We start from the raw sequence: 7,618 nt of genomic DNA on the forward strand, positions 1-7,618 counted from the left end.
TGATTGTAGTCAGAAGTGTTAATGAATATTTCAAGTGTGTTATGATCACACATCATACGGGCAAGTACAATTAAGTCGTATGAACTTTTCCTATGTGAATTAGCTTTATAGGCAGGCAGACGAGATTAATCTGAATAGTAACAGCCATTGCCTTTGCAGCGTCGCCGCTCCTAAATTAGCACCGAAGCATGTCATGAAATAAAACAAAATATTTGGAAAGAGCAGTGAAACGCCCATTATTCCAGGCCAGACTTGCGAGCGTAAGTTGAACTCTATGCGAACAGTCATAAGAGCTCTTATACAAGGCAACGGATTGGTTCAGGCTGCATGAAACTCGTAGCCTTTGTATGGTCGACCCGAGTGAAGCCACTGACAATCAGTTCTTACTCTGTCAGTGGCGACGGTCCAGGGCCTTGGGCTCCACTGTCCACACTCGGGGCGGGGGTCGGGCTCTGCCGCTCTCAAGCTGTTCAGTCAGTTCCTGAGCGTGTTCGCGTAAAGTTGGGACAGAGTTAATGTGCTACGCGTTTCATTCATTCTGTGCAGTTTGAATGCTACTGTCGCATTAGACTTTTGAAATATGGATTATTTGCGTTCCCAGACCAGTTAAGCCACATGAGTGTGAATCAACGGCAGTTACAAGGTAAATCAACCGATATTCCGTGCTAGAATATTAGTTTCTTAATAAAGAATATTTTCCACCAAGTATTGGCATGACATCGGTTTTAGCATGGCGTCAGTTTCTTTGTAATTTGTGTTGTAATACTTGTTTGATATATGCACACTGGGAAAAAAGTTTTTTTTGACGTTCTTCCTGGCTGTTTTGGTAACGTCACGAATGTAAACATCGCTTCACCGGCCACAGCTTTCCTTGACCGTTTCAGAACTTTGCCTTATCCTAGTCGTATAACTTCATTCATAACAAAGAGGGACAATAAAGTTGCTTTCATTTTATGTCTGCTTTAGTAGACAAGAGACGTTTAGTAGTGTCAGAGTCCGTTTGTTAGTGTCCAGACTTGAGAATGGGCCCAATTAATTGGCGTAAACAGGGTAGGAATCGCTTAATTTTCGCTCAGTGATTTGAGAAGCCAGTGTTAATAGAGGTATTTGGCATGTGTAAATATAATTTGCTCCCGCCTTCGTTTGTGTGTGTCTGTGTGTGTAGCGTTGAATATAAATGGCGTGTGAAGTGGTAGACCCTAAGCTATTTCCCCAGCAATAGGAAAGAAGTTAATATTAATTTTATAAATTGCAGTTTATAGCTAACAGTGCATGGACTAGTGAGATTGAAAATAAGTTTCCGAAAAGTTCGTTTTTATATTGAAAGGAAATTACCCTTTTCTCGACGAGTGAACTAAGTAATGCTGGAAATTTTAGTGATAATTTCACGTGTTAAGCCCAGTGTCTGGTCAATTATCTTTAGGCCATTGCTTTTCTTTAGAATATTTCGGTGGGTTGCATGCTGTGAAAAGTCGGAAAATATTGGCGTGGTTCATTGACAGTCAAATCTCGGTGTGGATCTGAAAACAATAAAATGTCATAATCATGTCGGAAGCTTATCATATGCATATCACAACTAGGTTGAAAACAAGTTGAGAAGGAGTTTGGTAAATGCAGGATAATCGTAAGATGAAACGGTTAGCTACTATCTCCGGCTTAGTCGTTGACTTGTATGCATTTACTTGTGATAAGTGAGCGGTTGAGGGACCAATGTGTTTTTATTTATTAATTTTTGAAGGGGGTATTTGTACTCACTTGTGATGGAGTTTGTAGACTATGATGAAAATTTCGATGAAGGTAGTTTTTCTAGTGCTATTTTTGTTGCCAGCTGATAGTAAGTAGGTTTATTGCATGGCATTCAAATCATTAACAAGTCGCATTGTTGTAATAAATGATTCTGCTCTTAATGAATGAAATGGGGGTAAACAATGTATAAATGTCAAAATTTGTTCTTGGATACATTTTCAGCAATATTTGGAGGTTTTTGCATTGTTTGGAAAGGCCCCCCCCCCCCCTCCCCCTGTGCTTATTATGAAAAACGATGTTGAAATCTATCGCAGATTCACAGTTACCGAGGTATTGACTGTATGTTTCAGCTTTCATACCGTCGGGCTGATATCAAACACAGCATTCTTGCGAGAGGACCTTTTATTGAATTTTAAACCACTTGCAATCTAGCAGCCATTGCTACACTAAAAGAAAGCGACACTCCCCGAAATAAAGTCTAGTTGGTGTCCGTTCTTAGTCAGAGCATAGAAGTGTTCTTTGGATATATACAAGGACGGTCTTTTGCTCCAAGAGCAGCTCTGGTGAAAATATGGTGAACAGCAGGCGCTGAAGAGGCATGGTGCAGCTGGTTACTTACCCCACGGCTACATTACGCGAGTTCCTTAAATATACCCGGTAAAGACGGACACCGTCAGAGAATTCCCAACTCGTCTGAATACTTCAATACAAAGGAAGAATATCAAAGCTATTGTGATTGGGAAGAGACTGAAGATGTCTTGAACAATTAAGAGGCAATTTATAGAACTGCTTAGTTGCCTTTGCATTTTTGAGATTTTAACACTTAAAACGTAGTGGCAGGTAATTTTTTTACGTCTTTGTAAAATATTCTAATCAACCCTGACGTTATTTTAACAATTTAGAACCAGGTAAAACAATAATAACTCGGTCACATTTTATTTCAATAGTTTATTCCCATCCCTTTCATGCATGTTATTATATCGGTCTCAATTTTGGAAAATTACCGAGGGCTTTTAAAATATAGTATATGCAGAGCCAATGCAGTGGTATTATTCTTGTCCTTGGCGCTGACATGTAAAAATGCAGCTATTCCCTGAAAGAAAGTTCAACCCCCTTTTTCTCGCAATCATCGTGTCATGCAGTAGCCTGTAATATTGACATTGTCAATACGACGTTTCGCTGATAACACCGAGCTTCCACATAGTTACCACTCATGTACGTTGTTCCCTTTTCCTTTTTTTTTCTACATGGTGCTTTCTAGTTATTTCAATGTCGATGTAAAGCTAATTCTTGTAACTGTTTTTCACGATCTGAAGTAACGCCCACTACTGTTTTTTTTCCAGTTCTTAATAAATCGTTAAGACTTAATTATCAATGCCTCGTCAATAACCAGCGTTTATATACAAGCATATCACATTCCCATTATCCATATACTGAATCTACTGACATTTCCCTGCTTCATTTGGCTACTGTTTACTGTTAAACATTGATAATGCCAAAAGAGGCATTTTTAATTATATATTAGTAGATTTGATTTGTGATGAGCCGATCGCCTGAAAGTTATTTCATAGTGCAACTACGAGGTTTTCCTCCTGCCGCACCTTTCTAATCATATACTCTCAATTTCTCTCCCAGCGTTGAATGACCTCAGGCCCCAGCGCTTGGCCTTTTAGCCCAAACTCTAAATTCCAGACATAAGTACGAATTAATTCTCCTAGGGGGGTTAAGTTTTCTCACGGAGGTAAAAATATCCAAACCCGAACAATCCAACATTAGAAGTCACATGAAATTACGTGAAGCTGACATTGAAAGCAGAGATTTGAGTGTAACTGGACGAACTTCAAGCCAAACTGGAACTACCAAATACCAATACTGAACACTTCAGACTTCGACTGTTCCTTGATACCTGTCGTAATAATAATCCCTTTGCTGTCTTGTTTTTCTTTTGTATATTTATTCTCGTGATATTATTTCAAATTTTTAGTGTTTTAAAATATAAATATATTTTTTACTTGTCTTTCATATGTTTTGTTTGTTTTAATTAATTTCTCAGTATTTTGCTTGTTCCTCTGTGTCCTTTAGTGTATATTTTCTGTAAATTTTGTCAAAGGTTTTTAGCTTTCAATTCTAGAACCCCTGATGATGTAATCATGGATTATAAAACGCTAGGAATAAACATGCCATCATCTAATGACTAATCAAGAGTATTCCTGTTTGATGTCTGTATCCAATTGGGCATTCCTGTCCCTTGCTCATTGGTGGGTCTTTTCAGCAGGTACTATCTTATCTGGTTCTCAATGAGTCTATACTTCTTATCTTTATGGCTAAGCTTCTTAGGAATAAGGAAAATTCATTCGGGATTCTTTATATTTAATTTTTCTTTTTATCAGTCGACGGACCATTTTCGTCGTCTCTCAAGGGCAACTTCCTCATGACTGAATTACAAATCAGCTGCAGCATACACGGTTGTTGTTGGTGCTGTGCGAACGTTCGAATTTCTCACTTGACGTCATAGGGGTGTTGAATTTCTATTGGTCGAATTTCATACACGTCATTGGGTGCTGAAATTCATCATGACGTCATGTAGGAAATTCGAACGTCCGCACAACAGCAATAAAAACCGTGTAAGTTGATCTGTAATTCAGCCCTGAGCAAGTTGCACTTCATAGGCGACCAATGAAAAGAAAAGTTAATTGAAAATAATCTCGAAATTCCGAATTAATTTCCCGCATTCCTAAAAAACTTACCAGCATAGAAATATACGAAATTTAGACTAATTGAGAGTCTAGATAAGAAGTTAGTAACTGCAGAAAATGCCATTGACTTCAATAACAATTGTATAAGAGAAAATATGCCCAAATATCCTTATATTACATATATAATCGCCAAGCCTATGTCTCTAAACTTGACGTTTGGTACAAGACATTACTAGTGAGTGCGTCCAAGGATACCGTGTTTCCCGTGCGAGGCAGTTGCGTGGTTACCGTAACACTTGTATAGCCAGGTCCCACGCCAGATTGCAGTGTGTTTGTTTATATAATATACATGTATGCATTATGCTGTGTATATACACTATTTTTTATTAAATAATGTATATGCTAATCGAGTTCCAGTGACGTTGGTAAGCAATTGGCTGTGGAGCGAGTTGGATATTAAAAGGCATTTGTAGCTTAATGGTTATCTGATAATTCTTATATATATATATATATATATATATATATATATATATATATAATACATATATATATATATATATATATATATATATATATATATATATTAGCGAATACTACAGGAAAATGATAGTCAGAAATCCAAGCGCTTTCGTCTTTATTAAGACATTGTCAAGGAACGAATGAAATACATTTGGAGAGAAAGTTATCAGGTAAACAACAAGATCAAGAATACCAGATGGTTAATTGTCAAAAGGGTAAAAGTTAGAGGTAATCCAGGATTATCGGATATCACACGGTCACAAACCTAAACATAGATTTAACCCTAACAGAAACTACAAAGTATCCATACAGTCCAAAGCTTGTAAAAACTGAATATATTAATTTTTTTGCTTATATTTATCTACAACTATTTTCATTATGAAGGCGTCAAGTTTAAATAAACCAAGACTTAAATTTAGAACATTTCCATTATTTGACTTGATGAAACAAGATTCAGTGATATCCCTTTCAACTGTCATTACATGGGATTAAGGCTCTTGCTTGACTCAGTTAATAGGATGATCTAAATCTCTCATATGTACGAATAATGCATTCGGTATTTGCCCAGTTCTCATAGAATATTGGTGCTGTTTGAGACGTTGTGAAAGAGATTTACCGGTTTGTCCGTAATAGACTTTATCACTTTTTGCAGGGAATTTCATATATGCAGCCTGGAAGATCTTTAGGAGAATTTTTTACCACTAAACTCTTGACATTAATATTACTGAAGACAATATTTATGTTAAAAGCTTTAAAATTCTAGGAATATCTAAAAACCTGTCATCATAAGGTAATTTTAGAATGTTATGCTTACTATTTCAAGTTTGTCATTAGTTAAATAAAATGTTTTTCTAGCTCATTTCCATGCCGCATCTACAAAAGTCCTTGGGTATTTAAGTTTCAGTGCAATATCGTAAATAGTTTTAATCTCAGCTTCAATAAAGTGCGGTCTTCAGACACGTAAAGCCCTTAGGAACATCCCAGAAAAAACAGAATTTAACATTTTGATGGTGATTGGAGTAGTAATGATCCAAAGAGGCAATGTTAGTTTGATTTCCGAAAGACTGAAAAGGTGAAATTGCTATCATATTTAATGAAGTCACGTGCATCTACTGTGGTTTTTTAAATATATAGATATGTATGCATGTATTGCCAGCAGTTATAAATTGGAGGACGTGAATTATTTCAAAATCAATGGTTTTCAATGTAGTGATGTAATGACTTATCAGAATGGATTCAAGTGTCTTCAGGTCATCTGAGAAGTAGGAGTGAGCTTTTCTCTTTCCTTAGTATTAGTAAGGAGGAGGGAGGAGGCCTCTGTTCTGTAGTCTTTCTGGCCGTGGGGAACACAGGTTCCTAAATTTGACTGAACTTCCCACAGAACCCGGGGTCATTCCTCAGGTTGAAGAGAATGCTGACAAGTTTATTGTTTTTGAATGTGATAGTTAAGAATATTTTTTTATTCCTAAGGAGGAAAATGGAAACTAAGCAAATTTATAAATGCATCCGTTGAAAAATTTGTCTTTTTCTTTATGGAAAAATTTAAATAATTGTTTTATAATTTAAAGCTTACTTACCGAATTGAAATTCAAGGATAGTAGGTGAAAGACAATCTCTTATTTTCCATCTCCTAAGTTTCTTTATTACTTATCTTGCTTCGAAATCCTTAAATCCATTCATAAGTACATTCACGTCTTCTTCAGCTACTTGTGTATTCATCGAATAATCTCCCTTCATTTCTCTGTTTTTGCCTTCCCAAAAATGTTCTGTCCAGTTTTGTCGTTCATCTTCCAGTGTTAGTATAGACCCATCTCTGCTTTTGACAGGTAATATACTTTTCTCCTGTGAATATTTAATTAATAATTCTGCTGGCTTTCCTAACAACAGTACTATACTTCCTAAATACACGGCTTTGTCATCATCATCAGCCTGTTTTTGTAAGTGGTCTCTAATCTCATTTTGATCTATAATTTGATTATCTATGCTTGAGTACAGTATCCTACTCAGCACGCTTTAGTCAGTTGGTTCTTTTCCATCAGATTAGTATTCATTATTGATTTCAAATTAGCCCTCATTCAGTATCTGCTCTTTCTTAATTGCGATTTTTAGAACTGCAAAGTTATTTCGTCTTTGTGTTGCAAAAGTCTCATATGAGGTTGTTCTTCAAGAAGTTTTACTGTATTAAACCTAGATTTTCTATCAATTTTGATGTTTGGTGCTTTTAATTTCAGTTCTAGTGTCGCAGTGTGAGTTGGTGATCACTATTGCCAACTGCTATGGTCTGTTTCTCTCGAAATATAAATGACTCGATAAATGATAAGATACAGTGCCTCGGAAACTTTGCTAATAATATCAAACGTTAAACTGGTTGTTATCCTATTTCATTCCTGCTATATGCCCCACTGTAAACCACAAACTGTTACGAACATAGTTCGCTAAATAGGTCAACAGTGACAGTGGGTTATTCCTCGGCTTGCCACTAACTTTTCTATCTTGTCTGTTTTTTTAAACCGAGGGTTATACTAGATTACTATAAATAATATGTGTGCATATACATATACATTATATATGTGTATAATATACACATACAAAAATACACACTCTAGAAGATAAGTATGTGTGTATATACTTGTACCTGAAACTTGAAATGAGTTATG

The 7,618-nt window shown here is 36.2% G+C and overlaps 1 protein-coding gene across 1 annotated transcript in view; it reads left to right on the plus strand.

Annotated features, from left to right (window-relative positions):
• The first annotated feature begins 372 nt into the window (after positions 1-372).
• Positions 373-7,618, plus strand: part of LOC135217187 (ileal sodium/bile acid cotransporter-like) — a 93,578-nt gene continuing 86,332 nt past the window's right edge. The window contains exon 1 of the mRNA XM_064252908.1: positions 373-643. The gene's annotated coding sequence lies outside the window, so the exon portion shown is untranslated. The remainder of the gene's footprint in view (positions 644-7,618) is intronic.

Source organism: Macrobrachium nipponense, chromosome 7 (assembly GCF_015104395.2).
Source record: "Macrobrachium nipponense isolate FS-2020 chromosome 7, ASM1510439v2, whole genome shotgun sequence".
NCBI lineage: Eukaryota > Metazoa > Arthropoda > Malacostraca > Decapoda > Palaemonidae > Macrobrachium > Macrobrachium nipponense.